Source organism: Medicago sativa, chromosome 7, assembly GCF_051527215.1.
Source record: "Medicago sativa cultivar Bolivia chromosome 7, Bolivia_mono, whole genome shotgun sequence".
Taxonomy (NCBI): domain Eukaryota; kingdom Viridiplantae; phylum Streptophyta; class Magnoliopsida; order Fabales; family Fabaceae; genus Medicago; species Medicago sativa.
In genome coordinates, this window is record NC_140755.1 from 45,847,680 (window position 1) to 45,869,727 (window position 22,048).

At 36.5% G+C, this 22,048-nt stretch overlaps 1 long non-coding RNA gene across 1 annotated transcript; it reads right to left on the reverse strand.

Moving 5' to 3' along the window:
• Nucleotides 1-11,445: 11,445 nt before the first annotated feature.
• On the reverse strand, nucleotides 11,446-13,966 carry LOC146906185 (uncharacterized). Its single transcript, XR_015019355.1, has 2 exons — nucleotides 13,499-13,966; nucleotides 11,446-11,643 (listed from the first exon to the last, which is right to left on the reverse strand). It is a non-coding gene; the product is annotated as an uncharacterized LOC146906185 (long non-coding RNA).
• Nucleotides 13,967-22,048: the final 8,082 nt, after the last annotated feature.

The following is a 22,048-nucleotide window of genomic DNA, read 5'->3' on the forward strand; positions in this document are numbered from 1 at the left end:
AGGTATTCATAATACCCTCCATGTCAGTTTTCTATAAGAAAACTCACATTCATCTTATGAGTCATACTCATTTGGATGATATAACCAATATCCATATATGGTTTGTGTACATGGATTCTTTATAAGATCCCATCGCATCTAGCCACTTCTCAAAATCAGGTCATTTGCAACCTTCTAGTAAGTCAGGTGCTCATCTTCCATGAGCATCATATCCACCTTGTTGAGTCATGACAAAATCATGTTTCTCATCCTAGTGTTATGACATATCAGACTCGTCTAGATCATGTGCTACTCGAACTAGCGATTTACCAACAACCATTTGTTGAATCAGTTCATGTTCAATTCTTAGAGAAACATGTATTTTGTGGTACTTGACTTAATTCAAGTTCTACATCAATCCCACTAGATCTTATAGAGCTATACTCCTTGAAAAGGAATACTCCAGCTCTAAGGACAAACAACTTTTGTCAAGGAAGAAGATGTAGAAATAATATCCTCTAGTTTCCTAAGGGAACCTTCACAAGTATACATTCATTTAATTTGAAGTTTAGTTTATCTAGTAAACCATATAACCTCAATTAGAACTTGTTGTGGGTGAAGAATAACTGTAATTTCATTAATTTCAAGAGTCTTTGAGTTATAATCAAACTATTTTAGATTGAGTCATGTCAAACATGAAGCGATATAAATAATCATTATACTCATTAATCAAGTATTTACCATCATGACTTACTCGTATAGTCTTTATACTTTCAAACTTATTCCTTTTACTTCATTGTTAAAATCTTTGAACAATTTCAAAGTTTTCTTGAATCGTGTCAAATACACTTTGCTTATCTACTAAATGATTTAGTAATGTTAGATGAAGTAATAGAAACAATATCTAGCAAATATGTTTAGTTCTCCATATACATCTCATATGTATATAAACTCAAATAAATTATGTGCCCTTCCACCTTTGTTGGTGACCGGTATACTAATCTATTTTAAAAGGTGGGACTCACATCCTTCAAATGATATAAAATCAAATGTGTCCAATAGTCCATATCCATGGATTTTGGAAATGTGAATCACACTTGTTTGTACTAAACAGTGATGCCAATGATATACAAAAGGTTCTAATCTCATTTGATCCTTTTCTCATAAGTTATAGACCAGCTTATCAAGATCATGAAACTCAAATCCATTACTTGATTAGCATACCTATATAGAAAACATAATTTGCATAATATGACAACGTTTGTCTATTATTCAACTACACAATCATTCTCTTGTCAATACAAGATTTATGATTTAATGCTTCTATTTTATATGGAATTTAATAATTTATTTTTGGTTCCATATCAAGTTAAATTTAAGTCCAAGCATTAACTCCTATGTCAATGAAACAATTTGTTTCATTCTAGACGTAAGTGGACATCACTTATAGTTAATGTCCAACTTCTTTAAAACTCTATATTTCAACAAATATGAGATTAATCATCAAGTATCATATACCCATAATGCAGAAGTAGAAATTTAACTTTCTATAACTATATGAGCAAATAAGAAGTCTCACTTCTATTTTAACTCTTTAAAAGTTTTTCTCATTCTAAAGAACAATTCTTAATTTTGTACCAATTCAGAAACTCTTTCCTGAAGATCTTGTTCTTCACAAGAACATTTAACAGTATAATAAAATGCATATGCTAAATAAATTCTAAATACAGAAAATAAATAAAATAAATATATCATGATTGAAAAACATACTTAATTAGGTCTTTAATTAAATATGCTCCACCTATTTTACTCAAAACAAATGACCTTCAACATTTGAATCGGAAAATCTCATTGGAAGATTTTCTAGTGGGTTGAAATCCATATTTCACCTTGCTTTAAGTCAACGGGGGTTGTACTCAAAACTCAGTTATTTAGGTAGGAACTCCTTCCAATTGTATCTCATACAACTTTCAAATCATTTGAGTGAATAACTCCTTATTCTAATCTATCATATAGATGTTCCCAAACATTGCTTCTAAATTTATTTTAATCTTATTAAAATTAATTTAGTTAAGTTAAACCTAAAAGAATAACACTTGGGAAAATTGGATTACCGCACCGCAACTTACTAGTATAAAATATGCGCTTCACGGAGGCAAAACCCACATATTCGATATTAGTCTTGAAGGGTGTTAAACTTTTGGAAAGCATTAAACTTAATATTTCATTTGAAGTAAATATATATTTTTTAATCTTATTAAAATAATCTAGTTTAGTTAGATACAAAAATAACAATCGGTAAATAGAATTACCGCACCACAACTTACTAGTATAGAAAATGCACTTCGCGGAAGCGAAACCTACACATTTCGATATTAGTCTTGAAGTGTGTTATACTTTGAAGTGTGTTATACTTTTGAAAACAATTTACTTCATATTCTATTTGAAGGATTTTTATTTAGTTTAATCTCATTGACATATGTATCTCATACACGCGTCTTTAAAGATGCATGACATTCATGCTCATAGAAAGCAAGTATATAAAACATTTAAAACATACATGCTAACATACATCTAAAACATGTTAAGCATACATCGCATACATGCGCTAACTAAACATACATTTCATGCATCACATACATAAAATAATAAATTAGGTAGTATGGCTATGACCTCCTAACGCGTAAGAATTAAATAAACTATTTTATTACAATTCTTTGACCCACGAGCAAACTTCAAAAATTTCTCCATCGGAATCATCTTTTGGCGTCGTCTTCTCTCCAACTTGAGCATTTACAATATTTAACACTTAAATAAAATAATTAAAGTAAACCACAACACACAAGTCGTATTTAAATAAAATAAATCAAGACACGCAAGCCGTATTTAAATAAAATAAATCATGAGACGCAGGTCATATTTAAATAAATGAACAAACGCCAACATAAACTAAGGTCACAACCATATACCACTAATAATTAATTGATTAAAACTAATTAAATAATAATGAGTAATAACTCTTATTACTACTATTATTATGACGCAGGTCATATTTAAATAAATGAACAAACGCCAACATAAACTAAGGTCACAACCATATACCACTAATAATTAATTAATTAAAACTAATTAAATAATAATGAGTAATAACTCTTATTACTACTATTATTATTAAATAAAGAGATATCACAAATTCAAAACAATTTTGAATTGCCATTTCAATTTCCGTAATTACGTGGTTGATTCCCGTAGTTGTTTTTGAAATCAAATATTTGCTAATTATTGATTTATCCTTCAAAACAATGTCAAAGGTAATATATATATATTTTTGAAACAACTTTCAAAAACAAAATCTCCTAATTGATTCTGCTATAATAATTAAGTAAAACAATCTTTCACAATATCGTATTTATTTGATCCTATTTATTATTGCCAAATAAACAAAATCAAATATTATTAAAATAAGGATCAAATATATACGTTTATAGCAAATCTGTTTGATACAAAGGCTACGGTTCCGAGAGGTATTCCTATGCATTTTGAGTCAATTTAAATCTATCAAAATTATATCCCTTTAAAACTATTTAAAAAAAATAATAAACTGAATTTAAATTGAATCAAATACTTTTGCATACGGTTCTCTCGTACATATCCATTACGGGAAAATCTCTCTTTCAATTTAGAAGGTAGCAACTGATATCTCATATCACTGCATGAATTCCAAATCTCTCCTTTCAATTAATATAGGCAAATACATTTTAATTAAATAGCAAATCATGTATTAAATACTCCCTCCGGTCCTATTTACAAGAGACAATTAATTTTTTAGATACATTAAATAATTTATGTATTTGGTTTAGATTCTTGACTAGATACATAAATTATTCAATGTATCTAAAAAGTCAACTTTCTCTTGTAAATAGGACCGGAGGGCGTAATAACTGTAACATTTACAGTGCATTCAATTGTATATTGATTTCCTTAAATCAAAATATCACATGTGGTCTGTGGATAGTTGGTCTACTCAAGTTTGACAAACAGTAATCATGAATAGGTGAACGAGACTACAGTACACACCCGATACGTCAAACAATTACTTGATGAAACCAATACTAATTAAGGGCAATGCTAGGAACACTTGCTCATACACTCTCTTTAAGCACTCTCTCAATGTATGGTGCCACGTTTCCCTCTTTTTCAATTTCTTACCCACTAACCGGTTCAACAGGTTGAGATACTTTCAACATTTTTTTTATTCTCTACTTTTTTACACGTTTTCTCCCCCTCTTATGACACTTCATCTAAACAACCACGGCGGCTCCAAAGACCAACACACCGGAGAAGACAAGAGTGATGAGAGGAGGGAGGAGCAGTGGAGGAAGACGACGGAACAGTCATGGAAAATGATGACGGCAGAGAAGACGACGGGATGAAGTTGAAGTGGGATTTAATAATGGAAGACAAGTGAACATCTTTCCCCATTGTTGTGGTTCCCGATCTACTTTAATGGCCTCTCCGCCGGCCAAATTCTTTGTGTGCGGCGGAGCTTGATTGACTACAATAGTAGATCTCGTCCTCCCACCAGTACAGCCCAGAAAAAATTGGAGTGATGCTGATATTTCAAATCAAAATTGATAGAAGATTTAAGTGTGATTATGGCATCTTTTTCGTTAACAATAGTTGCCTTGCTTTTTATAATTTTTTTACTAACCGATGATGACAAACGACAAGTCCGATTTGAGTGAAGAAAATGGTACTAAATTGACAGGCATACTTTTTATATTGAAAAAAAAAATCAAAAAGGAAAAAGTTATGGAACTGAGATTTGTACATGGCGGTTGTGTAATCCTTTTTCCATACACAGAAGCCATTGTGATTGTACATGACGGCGTCGGATTGCAACCGTTTGCGAACTGACCTTTCTGATGGTAATTATTAAAAATAAAAATAAAAATAATAAATTCCCTTACATTACTTTAAAAACCGGTAAACAAGTGAGGACTTAAAAATTTGGACATGTGGCACCATACATTGAGAGAGTGCTTGAGAGAGAGTGTATGAGCAAGTGTCCCTAGCATTGCTCTCTCTACTAATTGAAACATGAGACACATGGCATTTAAATATAATTCTAATTTGCATTCAATTGAATTATTTTCTTCAATCGAACTAATCACATTCCGGAAACAAAATTGTGATTTGGCAATTTAATCAAAAGGTTCCAATAATCAATTATTTTGTAATCACGTGCACGATCTGGAAACGCATATTACTAGTTTCTTTTCCATCTTCACAAGATCGAAACACTAATATAACCCGTATGATTTTGAAACAATTCAAATAATCAAAACGGTTTATGAAGAATCAAATATTCTCATCCAAATCGTATTCGTCGAAAACAACAACGATTTCATACAAGTGAAATCAAACCTTTTGATAAATTACAGGTAAATTAATCACATCTCATATGCGTAAACAAGATTTGAATAAATGAATTAATCAAAACCAAGGCTCTGATACCACTGAAGGGATTTTTAGAGGGGTTTTTAAAACTTTTATAATCCTCTTAGCGGAACAAATCCCATTGAAACGGATCTTGATTAAATCATTAATCACAAATCAAACAGAACACATGCTTAAACACTTTAAAGATTCACGTGTTTACCTCTTGAAGCGCAGAACCTTTGTAGCAGAATAGTTTCTGATCACGAGCAAAGCAACGTAGCCATGCCTCTACTCAGTCCACACGAACAGAACGCCTCTGATGACCGGTGCTAGCCAATTCCAACGGAGATTCAAAGAGAATATGGTTTATAGAGCGGCGGCTAGGTTTCTAACTTTTAGAATTAGATTAAGTGTTTCAACAAAAAGTCCTATAATGCTTCAGCACAAGGGTTCTATTTATAGAACCACTTGTGTGGTCAGCAAGTCAAGCACTTAAGTACACCGTACCTTACGGTGCACCATATTTCACTTAAACACACCGTACCTTACGTTGGACCGCGTTTCTCTATTTTTCGTAAATTAAATAATAAAGTCATATTTAATTATTTAATTACTAATAAGTCTTACTTATTTATTTCTCTCATCTATCTGTCCTTTGTGTGTGACCCTATAGGTTCTCATAACGTTGGCAATAATATTAAATCACATATTTAATATTATAAACAGTGAGCGGTATCTAGCTACACATCACTGCTACCCAAGTGGCGAGAATGTCATGTGATTTGACGAAACCTTTCTGTGATAATGATCATGTGTATAAATCGTCTTTCTCTTTGTACTTTGTTCTTCTTTTGTTAGTTGAAGTTAGTTACAAAGCTCTTACTAGAACTTGTATAAATAGCAGTGTAACACTTCAATGATTAATGAGAATTTCCCTTCATTCCATTCATTTTTGTTCCTTTGATAATACTCGTAGTTTGCCGAAAACACAAGTAAACAGTATGCTGAGGCTAGCTTTGGAGCTACCTCATTTCTTTGCGTTGGAGTCGTAGTGTCGGGCTCTGATTAGGATGTTTGTCTGTCATTTTATGTTATATGACTTCATGAGATTTTATCACTCGGTTTGTTGAGTTGAGATTTTATATTTTGGTGATGTATGATGATTATATGTGACATGGCTACCTTGGTGGTTTATTTTGTTGATGATGAGATATTATGATATTATTCCGCTGCGATTATTTGAAAAATTTATTATGCATGTTTTGAACTTATGGAAGAAGTATCATCTAAATTCTTTATATGATTGTATCATTTGCGTGTGTTATCGCTTTTAGAGTTTAGGGTGTTACAACACTGTTTACACTGATTTTTGGTAAACAACCGCTGGTTTAAACGTTGTTACTTGCAAGATCAACCAGTAAATCTTAGGAGCATATTTGTGCTTTTGTTGTTTCTAGGAAATTGTAAATATTATTGAGAAATGTAAATAAACAGAAAAGATAAAAGCAATCGAACTCAACCCAGTTGAATTCAATCGAAGTTTGTTAAGTAAAATAACTTTGAATTACTCAAAAGAAACAAGTAAAATGTAAAGACATTTTAAAAGAGCAAATGTAAATTGCATTGATTGAATGTAAATTGGTACACAGATTCATACATTGCAACTTGTGACTTGTTTCTCGCTTCCATACGGATGATTTGAGTGTAAGTTTTGTATGATTGAATTGTGACGCTTTTTCCCTATGAAAAACTACTATTTATACAAGTAGAAATAACTACCTACATTCGAATTCAAACCTATAACCATAGAAAAACTAACTTATCCATCTAATTTGAATTTCGAACGCGTCTTTTTGGAGATATCTGTTGCTCGCCCTTATCTGAAATAACCGTCCTTCGTTATATTTCGCCTGTCGAACTGAAGCACGTGCTCCCAGCAAGTCCAACTTCGATAAAACTTTGAGAACAGTTCTTTGATTCTTCGATGATAAGGTCAACTCTCCTTTGACTGCATTTAATGATAGCCTTTAAAATTTACAGGCTAACAAATTGCCCCCCAGAAACGTCATTGTCGACTCATCTCATTGATAGGGAGAGAAAGATGTTTCTGAACCCGATGCTTATACTTCAGCTTGATCGATGTTTGAACTCAAATGACGTCATCCATCTAGAGAAACAATTCAAAAAAGAAGATTTTGGTGTCCCCACTATAGCTAGTGGGCCACGTTCCATTGGGAACTACCACTTTGTAAAAAACTGTCAACACAAGATGTTGACACATGTCTAGATCAAAAGGCTATAAAACATAAAAGTTTTACCTTTACTTTCTCACTTTCCAAACTTTCCTTTTCTACTGTTCATTCTTCTTCTTCAAAAGAAAGACCAGAAAAACCCTTTTTCAAAACTTCGTCTTTTCCAGAAAAAATTACACCATTCAATTCGTTATTCCCAATCATCAAACAATCACACTATGACGAATGCACAAGGTTCTTCCTCTGGAACTACAAAACGTGATGAACCCATCAATTTCTCTAAGGAGTTTTCTATTGGCGCTCCTGTGTTCATAGAGGAACCTGATATCAAGGAAGCCGAAGAGAAAATCTGGAAATCCCAGGTAATTATCTCTTGCCCTAAATCACAATATGCATTCTTAGGGCCGCTTCCCATAGAAAAAGAAACCCCAAAAGGTCTTAGTACTGTTTTTCCTTGTTCAGAAGAACAACCACCTTTAGTCTTCACTAAGGGTCCATATGACTTAAGTTTTTTGAAATCTAAGTTCAGATCAGAACCCAGAATTGGTGAAAATGACCCTTACATTGGTTGGTTAGATAAACTAGAAAAGAAAAAAGGTCAATTTTGGAAAGAAATAGGAATCTTTGACCTTATTCAGCTGTCTAGGCAAGGACCTATGTACCATAATGAGCTGATAATTGCTGCCCTACACTTTTGGAATCCTTCAACAAACAGTCTTCATTTAAAATGCGGCATGCTTACTCCTACTCTGCTTGATGTCGCAGGCATAACTGGCCTCAAATCTACTGGCCAAACTTTCGACCCTGAAAACCATCAGTCAAAATTTTCTTTTAATTTTACTAGGCCTACTTATGGTTATTTTGCCATAAACCATCATGACACTTCGACTACCGAAGTCTCTGACACATAACACATTGCCGTTTTAACTTGTTGGTTGTCTAGGTTTATTTTTTGCTCAAGGTCAATCCAGATCCCTAAAAAATTAACAACTTTAGCCATTCAATTGCATGAAGGCAAAGACATTTGCCTAAGCAAACTTATTTTAGGATCCTTGTATGAAAATCTAAACCAAGCCGTGGTCAATATTAAAGACTATTCATCTCGAGGAAGTTTGATCATTCCTGGTCCCATCTGGTTATTTCAATTATGGCTCTTGGCCACTTTTAGGACAAAATTGGTTGTCGTACTTCCTACTCGTCTTAAGAAAGCTTATGAAGATAGCTCTATCGAAGGTATTGGTTTGGCCATGCTACAATATGGCAATAGGACTTCTCAAGACCTATTCTCCATTGCTTTTAATACTCTTTTAGAGTGTGATACTTTTACTCCTGCTATGGCTCCATTTACTGTCAGACTTCGAGGACCAACTTGGTTTACAAAAGAATTTCCAGCCACTTCTGTCGAAGATGAGGCGGAAATCAATGCCATTTGGAAAGCTTATTTGACTCCCACACTTTTGTCTAGCAGGCTCACCACTGGTGGTCCTTATGGGTTATATGGTTACCAACCAAATCATGTTGCTAGACAATTTGGGTTAGTTCAGCCTAAGCCCACTTCTTTCAGGGTATCGAATATGGTATTGTTGATACCTCTCAACATGGTCAACTTTTCTCAACTGGTAAGGAAATTCCAACTCCTATTGTTGAAGAAGAGGAAGGCGCTGAGACTAGTCCTCCTGATGTTGTTGTTACCTCTCCCAACCAACCATCAAAAACACAAGATGAAGGTTTAGATCTTGACAAGTTGATTGAGGAGGAAAGGCTAGTTCTTGCGAAAAACGCCTCTGATCATATCGAGGCTTCATCGAAGCAAGTTGCGTCTCTGGCAAATTTAAACTTGGCGGATGTCACCATAAACCAAGAGGAATTCGATCGTCTTGAACAAGAGAATCCTTTGGACGCCTTTGCTTTTTTGATGAAGAACGATACACTCTTCTCGAAGACTAGTGGTAAATCTTCGAACGTTTCCACTGATGCTCCGTAAGAGACATCAAAAGAAAATCTCTTAGTGGAATTTCGAGACAAAGCCTTGAAAGTCAATCTATTGGAAGCTATCGAGCAAGATGAGAGCATCATTGGTGAAGTAAAAGGATTGCTTCACAAACTTTGTGAGCTTCCTTCTGGCTCTAAATTTCAGAAACTTTCTCAAGCGCTAGGGCCTCTACTTGATAACATCAATCGAAATTTTCAAGAAAAGAAGACTGACCAAGCCCAACTCGAAGAGCAAACGCAACGCTGCGATCAGCTTTTAGCAGATGTCTACGCCTTTAATGTCAAATTTGAAGCATTTTGACAAGAGACTCCAACCATTCAACAGAAGGTGGAAGAAATCGATGCTACCATTGCAAAATATAGGGCAGAAATCCAAGCATTGGAAACCCAAAAGACCAACCTCCTAGACAAAGAAACACTTATGAAACAAGAGGCTCAAGCTGCTCTTCAAAAGGCCATAGAATCACAATGATCTCGACAGCAAATTCAAACCCTTACTGAAAATTGCAATGCTCTCGATGGAAAGCTTTCAGAATTTAAGAGCCAACTCGATAAACTTTTATCTGAATTTGACATTTAGTACAAATACTTTGTAATAATTTTCCTTTTCGAAACACTTTGTTCCTTCTTATTTTTACTTTGTATTTCATGACGGTATCTTTACCGTTTTGATGTCATTAGCAATCTTTATTTCTTAGAAATTTTACTTTGCCAAATGTAATCATTTTTAAAATATTACCAAAATACTATTTGGGAACAAGTTTCAAGAAAAAGGTAATCATGAGAAACTAAAAATTTCTTTTGTTTAACCAAACAAGTTAAACAAGCCTTGGAAAACGTAACTGCTTTCTTGTCAATTATGTTTCTAGAGGAAAATAAATAAAAGGAAATAATTAAACTTTACAACTTCCCTCTTTTTCCAAGGCAATCTGCAGCTGCTAAAGCCACGTGTATGCATCTGAACCGGTTTTAAAACCGTAAAAAGTAACTCCCTCTAACTTCTATCTTTATTATAAATATTAACCTTCTCTTGAAAGTTCTATCATCTTCTTCCCATTTCTTTTCAAACTTTCTTTCAAGTTTTCTCTCCTTCAGAAAATGGATTTTTTGAGCGATGATCTTCTCATCAACATTGCTAAGAGGATTGTTGTTGATGATGCACCTTCTTTTTTCTATTTCATGTGAACTAGCAAACGACATCGCTTTCTCTGCCGAACCCCTGAAGTTCTGAGAGTTCTCCATGTTCGCTGTGTCAAGTTGCTTATTGAACTTGACCTTACTTGTGATACTTTAAGGTTCTCATGGCGTTTGTGGAATGCTGGCCATCCTACTTTCTGCATTGTTCGATGTACCCAACAATTGATTCATCCATATCCAAAACTAAATGTGGTAAAGAAATTGCTTGAAAATGCCTTGATTACAGGTTCCAACAGCGTCAAATATTTCGACGTATTAATTAGAGCCACAAGCTATCCTTTTCCTGACTACCAACAAGTATACAAGGATTTCGAGAATCTCCTGATGACCAGAAAGATATTTCAATACCGTCATGATATTCTGGGTTTCGGCACCCCTTATCGATTTCGTTGTGACGAGTATCACCGACGGCTTCCTCTTGGAATGGTATGGCCGCTTTTTTGCTATAATCGGCACAACTGCCTTGGAGACGGATGGATGGGAGGTTATCGAGGATTTCTACCTGATAGTGATGAAGGTTATTGTAACACCCATACCAGACGTATCTAAAAAGTCTGGCACGTGCGTTAATATTAGTACTGGATACATTAAAATATACAACAATTAAAAACTTCGAATGAATAATATTTACATCAAGTTACGTTCGTATAAATAATAATACAACACAACTCATCCATACATAAAAATACATCCTTGATGTCCATGACGTCCTGCAGCTTTACGAACGAACCCTTGAAGTAATATCCATTCGGCTCCGAACATGCATAAACGTCCTGCTTATCTGAAACAAATAAGGATTGGAATGAGACATAATGTCTCAGTGAGTTCCCCTACATCCTAGGCTATAGGCAACCTCAAGGGAAACCTACGGTCACCACGTGTCTAAAAATACAACCTGACGGTTGATTATACGTGTGTGGGGACTTGCATACTTAGACGGTCGTGCATACTAGGGCCGTCATAGTCTTATCTCACTTGTTATAGGCTTCACTTCCTATACGTGTCATGGCGGTCGAGGGGAAACTAAAACCGCAATGCCAAGAATACGCTCTACGTATCAAGGCCTAACATACTATAATCATGACACCATTCTAAACCGGACGGTTAGGGGAGACCTAGGACCGTCATCGGCACATCTTTCTCTATTTGCTCTAATGCATAATACAATGTTTCTAACACGTATCATATCTTGCTATCATACTAGTTTTGACGCTCTACGTCTATGCTCTACTATTCTTGACGATCTACGTCAAGGTTTTACTAGTTCTTGACGACCTACGTCAAGGCTCTGTGACTTATCATAAATATATCTAATAAATATGCATAGTCAAGTTCATTCATAAAGTTAGCGTTTAACAATCAAACATTATCTGAGTTCATTTTACGGAAAGCCCCGAGTGGAGTAACCCCGAGCGCATTCCCTATCTATCCGATGGAAACCTATCTAAGGTATAACCAACGGCACTCCTGCAGTGACGTGCGGGATCCTTACGGCTAACCCCGTTTCACCTAATGGAAACCTCTTGAACCAACCTAATGTGGACACAAGAGACACGACACTACCTCTTGCTTACTAAGTGACATGCGGGTTCCTTACGGCTAACCCCGTTTCATCTAATGGAAACCTCTTGAACCAACCTAGGTGGACACAAGAGACATGGCACCTTAACTTAAAAGTCTTGATCTAAATATATGCATGAGTATTAAATCTATACTAGCTATCTCTTTTACCCCGGATGTCTATACGATCCGACTAGAGGTAAACTATGTGCTTGCTTAACCTTCTATGTGAAGAGATATCTAATCAATTCACGTCTTGCCATACATGTATGACACTTAGCTCTTATGCGAAGATAATATTCTATATCACTTCGCGTCTATTCAAACATACTACTCATGTCTAGCATTCTATTCTCTTCTAACTATTCTAGTTCTTGACAAGCTATGTCAAGGCTCTACTTTCATCCCATGCCTAGTTCCTTGCTACCCGAATAATTCGGCTAAAACTCTCTTGAGCCATCCTTGTAATACATGCTAAGATTGCCATGATTAATGATGCAAGGATCAATTGACGATGCGTGCAAAGTTTCAATAATTACTAGAGACCGAAAATGCCATAAACCCAAGTTTCAAGCCGTTTATAAATTCTATGATTTGATAAAGCCAAACTTGTTCCAGTAGAAAAATAAGTGAAAACAGTGAAAGAACACTTCGAAACGATCGCTACGGACCCCCACACGACTGCCCCCAAGCACCCGAACGCAGAACAACGCGGAGGTTGTCCTGTCTGGGGCGCCTGGCGCCAGGAGTGGGGCGCCTAGCGCTGGCTCCCTGTGTGTGGGCGCCTAGCGCCCTTGTACAGGCGCAGCGCTGCGATTGTTGCGTTTTCGGTGTTTTCGGCTACGGGTTTTCGCCATTTTCGACCCAAAACTCGTCCAATTCGACCCTGTAATGCATCAAACTCATACAACAACATGTATAGCATCATTTAAACATAACTCATGGCAATTTTTAACATATAATCAACTAGAATTGGCTGGGGTACTAAAATTTCATTAAAACTAAACTAGCATAAATCATTATCCTTCACAAGATTAAACAACCCCAAAGGTGGGTAATCTATCTATGGAACTCACCTCTAATGTTTGCACTTGATTCCCAAAGCCTCCAAGTCCTAAGCTCAAGAATGCCAAAACCTTTGCTCTTGGTTCAACAAAAATCCATGGCTTTAGCTCATCAATCCCACTTCTTCCATGCTTCTCTTTGTTTCTTGATCATGAAGAACCACATCATGCACAAAATCATGCTTCTACTTCCAACATAACCAAGACCCTAACCTCTTGAGGTTCTCTTGGTGAAAAGAAAGAGTAGTGGTAACAATCCAAACCAAGCTTCCATTCTTCACTATGATCTTGAAGAATCTTTGCTCAAGTATGTATAAAGATGAAATCAAATTCTTGGATGACAAGGAGAAGAGAGGAAGGCGTGAAAGAGGAGAGAAGGAGGAGAAGAATTTCTTGCCAAAACCTAGAGAGAGAAAGAAGAGTGGAAAGTGAGATATTTTGAGCCAAAATCAAATAAATATCTCTCAAACGTGCAATTACTAAATTGCCCTTACTCCAAGCGTGTTTAATACGACACTGATACTGAAATCGTATTAAGCTAACATCCCATAAAATATTTCCATCACTCTTATTTTCCATGAACTTAAATCCTCTAGCATTATCGTCTGGTAATATTCTGATACTGACAGGCGGGATGTTACACTCTACCCCCCTTAAAGAAATTTCGTCCTCGAAATTTAGAAATCATCTACCAATCGCTGCGACTAAAACCTGTCTTCTTTGGTTTCAGTTATACTAAATCTGATCAAACTCACTCCGTAGAGTTTCGAAGCATACTTTCCTTATCAATACATGTAATTCTTCCTCTTTCTTATTCTGCATATGATTGAATATGGTCTCTTCTATCTTACCATCTTTATCAAAATCACAGAACTGTCTGAGAACATAGTGATTAAAACTAACCTTTGTTATAGGAGGATTGCTTGTCTCGGATCTATTCCTTCTCTGCATAGCATGAACTCTGCATCTAATAAGTTTTCTCTATCTGAATCACTCAGGATTTGCCTTTAAACTGGAGTTCTACTGATATCCAGGTTTGCCCTGCAGTGCTTACGTGTATCTAACACATCTTGTCATGCATACATTTTATCACACATAGATAATCTCTCTTGCCGCACTTTGCGACTTTTGTCTCTTACTTTGTTACTCATCTTGATAATTCGGCAAACCTATCATCTCTTTTAGGAGTCTTAAGAAATCTTTCTATCTTTCATAACCTCCCTGTACTGCAATTCATGGGTAACTTGTCTAGCTTGGCATGAAGAAGTGAAATCAACTACATTGATTCATCTGACAATCTATTAACCTGTCTGGTGGTTCACATGCTCTTGAAACTTTCTACTAAGTCCATTTGCACTTGCATTGTACACTCAAAGCACAAATCCGTGCATCCCGTATGACTTGAGTATCACATGGGTATTGTCATTCATTCATAAAACTTTACCTTCTAGTATTGGCATACTTTTAGCGCCATTGCTTGTTAGTTAATAACGATACTCATTCTAGCTTCTGTTTCTAAAATTTCTAAACTTTGGTACATAGGTTCTTGGGATGAATAGATACATGACTAGAAAAATATCATTTTAAAACTGAGTCTATACTAGTACTGCAGAACCACAGGACAAGTCTCTATATCTGAAAAAGGTTTTATGACTCTCCTTCACACTTGTCTCTAACAAGCTGGTCCTGAAGTCTGTACGTCTTAAGTGAGCTTACTCGCTTACGACGTATCTCATCAGTCTTAACAATGTGAAATTTCATGTTTCTCTTTTTTTTTAACATCGTTCCCAAGTTCCTTAATACCGACCTTATCTTTAAAAGTTAAAAAAAAACGTGGCTTGACACCATTCTAGAAAGTATCGTTATCAATTAACAAGTATGGTATAAGAGGGTATGCACTTCGTCAGGCATAACTCATCAATCGTACTCCATCAATATAGCATATACTCCTTCTGACTAACCAACAACTCTTCTACGAATTAGACATCACCAAAAGGCAACTTGATTAATTCACCTGTGTTAACTCTAGTCTTTCTCATCTTACCTGAGTGAAGATGCTTTCTTTAAACTTTTACTTTAATCATTACTGGCTGCATAAGCATCTATACTTACTTAACATAACGAGAACTCCTCGCTTTCCACATAATACTTCTCACTGAAATGGTATTTCTATCTCGAACATTTTTCACAAGATTCTTACTACAAAATTCCATGTTCCATGGCTATTGTTCGCAACTTAAGTAATTAACTTCCGTTGCGCTACTCTGATTCCCACCGGTTGGCTTCAACCAATACGCTGATCCGTTGAGACGAGTGAACTTTCTTCTTCTTCTATTATTACATTAATATCTGCTTGAGCTCTGCTCGATACTTCTATGTTGCATGCTACTCTGCAACCTTGCTCTACTCTTTGCTGGTAAGATTGAACCTCAAGGAAACTTACCTCTGGACATATCAATGTCATACGCACTCTTATTCCTGAGAAACTTAACTCCAGGAGCACATCTTTGCTATTACATAACTACTATTCCATGAAACGCGCTTACAACATCCCATGGTAGACTCATCTTGCACTCGGACAACTTCCTTATGCATCTAACATTGTAGCTTCGTATCTCGCATACTATGTTTTGCTTAATTCTTCCTATGCTTGCTCGTTAATTTTTCTTTCTAAGAAATTTCATAAATTAGCACAAGGGTCATTGACGTTGATGACTTTCAACTATATAAAAAAAAACATATACTGAATCTAGGTCCCAGTCGTTACTCTAAATTCACAGAACGAGTTGATAACACGTATGTGTCATCAAATCTTAGTCCTAGTGAGTTTAGCCAAACTATACGAGTCGTAACAAACCGGTACCTACAGAATTTCACTTCGAATTTCAAAATGTCAACTTCAATCACCCATATGCGTATGTCTTTCTAAAATCATGTAAACTTTACAACTTAGCATCTTAACTAGCCTTCGCAAGTCCATCAAGCAAAACATAGATTCGAGGGGTACTCTTAACTCTGCGAAATCCAAAATCCTCATGATTTCATATGACTTTGCACCATTTAACTTCTTGCCTTATGATTTCACATCTGTGACTTTCATTCTAGATACTGGTGCCTCTAAACTCTTGGTCTAAACTCATTCTTATCTTTTGACACATTAACTTCCAAAGTCACGTTAAACCGGATCGATTTTTCATTGATAGTTGCTCATGCCTTTTTCCCTTTGGAAACCTTAGGATGTGATATGCATTCGTCACTCGATATCAAAAACAATTTTTCGTTGCATAAAAGATGGTGAAGACAACTCTCCAATAGTCACTGCATTCCCTAGAGACAAACTGAAAAATTTCACTCCGGGTTCGCTATTGATGAGTTTCTTCAGCTCAATTTTTTTTTCAAAACATAGTTTGTATAAATTTTTATTTCTCAAGTAATTTAATGCACATCAGTCATTCCCAACATCTAAAATATCCTACTACATATGCATGGCAAGCATCAACCTAATTCGATACAATTCTCGACACTTTAGAAATTAATGCCTCATTCCTGATAACATAAAACTTTCACCGAATCCTTTTCTACTACGAGTAGCTTACTTCCCTGCGTTACCGCTTAACATAGCTTCCCGAACACTAGAACCTTGTTCACCTTGAACATTCAAGTCCATAACTTCAATAACATAACACTAATCCTGAGAGTCTACTAATCCCGTCAACCTACGTCGACTGCTCTCTATCTTGTAGCCTTGCGCTTACTTTCTGGAATACAATTCCGTTCTAACTACGACCCTTACTGAAGCTTCAGGTCCTACGAAGATATTTCCATATCCTTCACTTACGGGTATACGAAGTATCATCAACAACTTACCCAACACTGTCTAAGCGCCCCTTCTTAACTTTACCTTACAGTCCCGGAGGATTCATACTTCTACTTGCTTAGTTCACCGTCCACCTACTGGCACGATCAACTTCTTACTAATACTCATTCCGAGTTCTTACTTCTGAGTTCACACTTTCCAGTGCATCTTCTTCACATACTTCGTCCCTCCAGGGTCCTATTCAGCTCTCAGGCATCCATTCTAATCGTCGAATGCTAAATTGAGTTGATCAGGCTCAACTAACAACAACAACTAGAACATTTACCCGGAACCCAATGGTCCCACTACCTTTGTTGTAACTTAATGACCCAAGGCACGGTCTGAATCGACCTGCTCTGATACCAAATTGTAACACCCATACCAGACGTATCTAGAAAGTCTGGCACGTGCGTTAATATTAGTACTGGATACATTAAAATATACAACAATTAAAAACTTCGAATGAATAATATTTACATCAAGTTACGTTCGTATAAATAATAATACAACACAACCCATCCATACATAAAGATACATCCTTGATGACCATCACGTCCTGCAGCGGTACGAACGAACCCTTGAAGTAATATCCATTCGGCTCCGAACATGCATAAATGTCCTGCTTATCTGAAACAAATAAGGATTGGAATGAGACATAATGTCTCAGTGAGTTCCCCTAAATCCTAGGCTATAGGCAACCTCAAGGGAAACCTACGGTCACCACGTGTCTAAAAATACAACCTGACGGTTGATTATACGTGTGTGGGGACTTGCATACTTAGACGGTCGTGCATACTAGGGCCGTCATAGTCTTATCTCACTTGTTATAGGCTTCACTTCCTATACGTGTCATGGCGGTCGAGGGGAAACTAAAACCGCAATGCCAAGAATACGCTCTACGTATCAAGGCCTAACATACTATAATCATGACACCATTCTAAACCGGACGGTTAGGGGAGACCTAGGACCGTCATCGGCACATCTTTCTCTATTTGCTCTAATGCATAATACAATGTTTCTAACACGTATCATATCTTGCTATCATACTAGTTTTGACGCTCTACGTCTATGCTCTACTATTCTTGACGATCTACGTCAAGGTTTTACTAGTTCTTGACGACCTACGTCAAGGCTCTGTGACTTATCATAAATATATCTAATAAATATGCATAGTCAAGTTCATTCATAAAGTTAGCGTTTAACAATCAAACATTATCTGAGTTCATTTTACGGAAAGCCCCGAGTGGAGTAACCCCGAGCGCATTCCCTATCTATCCGATGGAAACCTATCTAAGGTATAACCAACGGCACTCCTGCAGTGACGTGCGGGATCCTTACGGCTAACCCCGTTTCACCTAATGGAAACCTCTTGAACCAACCTAATGTGGACACAAGAGACACGACACTACCTCTTGCTTACTAAGTGACATGCGGGTTCCTTACGGCTAACCCCGTTTCACCTAATGGAAACCTCTTGAACCAACCTAGGTGGACACAAGAGACATGGCACCTTAACTTAAAAGTCTTGATCTAAATATATGCATGAGTATTAAATCTATACTAGCTATCTCTTTTACCCCGGATGTCTATACGATCCGACTAGAGGTAAACTATGTGCTTGCTTAACCTTCTATGTGAAGAGATATCTAATCAATTCACGTCTTGCCATACATGTATGACACTTAGCTCTTATGCGAAGATAATATTCTATATCACTTCGCGTCTATTCAAACATACTACTCATGTCTAGCATTCTATTCTCTTCTAACTATTCTAGTTCTTGACAAGCTATGTCAAGGCTCTACTTTCATCCCATGCCTAGTTCCTTGCTACCCGAATAATTCGGCTAAAACTCTCTTGAGCCATCCTTGTAATACATGCTAAGATTGCCATGATTAATGATGCAAGGATCAATTGACGATGCGTGCAAAGTTTCAATAATTACTAGAGACCGAAAATGCCATAAACCCAAGTTTCAAGCCGTTTATAAATTCTATGATTTGATAAAGCCAAACTTGTTCCAGTAGAAAAATAAGTGAAAACAGTGAAAGAACACTTCGAAACGATCGCTACGGACCCCCACACGACTGCCCCCAAGCACCCGAACGCAGAACAACGCGGAGGTTGTCCTGTCTGGGGCACCTGGCGCCAGGAGTGGGGCGCCTAGCGCTGGCTCCCTGTGTGTGGGCGCCTAGCGCCCTTGTACAGGCGCAGCGCTGCGATTGTTGCGTTTTCGGTGTTTTCGGCTACGGGTTTTCGCCATTTTCGACCCAAAACTCGTCCAATTCGACCCTGTAATGCATCAAACTCATACAACAACATGTATAGCATCATTTAAACATAACTCATGGCAATTTTTAACATATAATCAACTAGAATTGGCTTGGGGTACTAAAATTTCATTAAAACTAAACTAGCATAAATCATTATCCTTCACAAGATTAAACAACCCCAAAGGTGGGTAATCTATCTATGGAACTCACCTCTAATGTTTGCACTTGATTCCCAAAGCCTCCAAGTCCTAAGCTCAAGAATGCCAAAACCCTTGCTCTTGGTTCAACACAAATCCATGGCTTTAGCTCATCAATCCCACTTCTTCCATGCTTCTCTTTGTTTCTTGATCATGAAGAACCACATCATGCACAAAATCATGCTTCTACTTCCAACATAACCAAGACCCTAACCTCTTGAGGTTCTCTTGGTGAAAAGAAAGAGTAGTGGTAACAATCCAAACCAAGCTTCCATTCTTCACTATGATCTTGAAGAATCTTTGCTCAAGTATGTATAAAGATGAAATCAAATTCTTGGATGACAAGGAGAAGAGAGGAAGGCGTGAAAGAGGAGAGAAGGAGGAGAAGAATTTCTTGCCAAAACCTAGAGAGAGAAAGAAGAGTGGAAAGTGAGATATTTTGAGCCAAAATCAAATAAATATCTCTCAAACGTGCAATTACTAAATTGCCCTTACTCCAAGCGTGTTTAATACGACACTGATACTGAAATCGTATTAAGCTAACATCCCATAAAATATTTCCATCACTCTTATTTTCCATGAACTTAAATCCTCTGGCATTATCGTCTGGTAATATTCTGATACTGACAGGCGGGATGTTACAGTTATTCTTATCAGGGCTATTGTATCAGCTGCCGCCTCGATACAGAAATCAAGTGGATGATGGACGCCTTTGGTTTTGATCGTTATGCGTAGAGTATTTATAGCTTTAGTTATTTCAACTTGGCTTTACTTTATTTGCACTTTCGTCTTCCAGGATGATAACTCGTTATGATGTAAATTGCCCGTTAGTTGGCACTATCTTTTAACGCCATATTTTGTATTTTGTTTCGAACTACTCTTGTGCAATTTTAATTTCTTGCAACATCGGTTTATATTTTTTCAAATATTTTCCGTTTATGCGCATAACTCTTTGATCATCATTTAATTCTTTGATTTCATACGCATTATTCGAAAAAACTCTTCGAATTTCCCATGGTCCTTCCCAACTAGGAGACCATTTCCCCAACATTCGACTTTTCTTGTCTATTGGTAGAATAACTTTCCATACCAAGTCTCCTTGAGCAAAAAGTTTCGACTTAACTTTTTTATTATAAGCCTTAGCTATTTTTTCCTTTTGCTTTGTGAGAACTTCCAGTGCCATTAATCTTTCTTCATCTAGATCCACTAATTCGTCCAGAATCATGTTCCAATAATGATTCGTTGGAATCTCAAATTGTCTTTGGACTCTAGTTGATTGAAGCAAAATTTCGACTGGTAAGACAGCGTCATGGCCGAACGTAAGCCTATAGGGTGTGGTATTTGTCGATTCTTTGAGAGAAGTTCGACATGCCCATAAAGCTTCACCGAGAAATTCATGTCAATTTTGAGGTTTACGCTTGGCTTTCCTTTTAACTATAGAAATAATATTTTTATTTGCTGCTTCAACTTGACCATTTTCCTGGGCATAATATGGTGTCGAAGTTAATAGTTTGAAACCTGTTGTTTCAGCAAATTTCACCATCTTTCGACCAGTAAACACATATCCTTGATCTGTAGTGATAGTTTCAGGAATGCCAAACCTGTATATGATGTGTTTTTGAATGAAACTTATCACTTCATCCTGTGTAACATCTTTTAGTGGGATTGCCTCTATCCATTTCGTAAAGTAATCCATCCCTACTAAAATATATTTGTGGCCTTTCGATGATTTAGGTTTTATTTCCCCAATTACATCCAAAGCCCAACCTCTGAATGGCCAAGGTTTAACTATCAAGTGTAATTCACTTGCTGGCACACGTTGGATTCCAGCGTGTTCTTGGCACCCTTGGCAACCTTTGGCAAATTCTATGCAATCTTTTAACATGGTTGGCCAATATAATCCTTGTCGAAATAAAAGCCACTTCATCTTGTGGTCTGCTTGATGCGTACCACATGCTCCACTATGAGTATTGGAAACGGCCAAATATGCCTCAGTTTCTCCAAGACATTTAAGTAAAACTCCTTCTGGAGTCTTTTTGAACAAATCGTTCCCCACAATCACATAACTTAAGGCTTTATATTTTATTTTCTGACAAGTTGTACCATCGGGATTTTCCAGATAATTAACAATGGGCTTTCGTCAATCATCATCAGATAAATTGTTAACAACCAAAATTTCGATCAAGTTCGTACCTTGTATTTGTCTATGAGATGCTTCCATGCCCCCAAGTTTTGG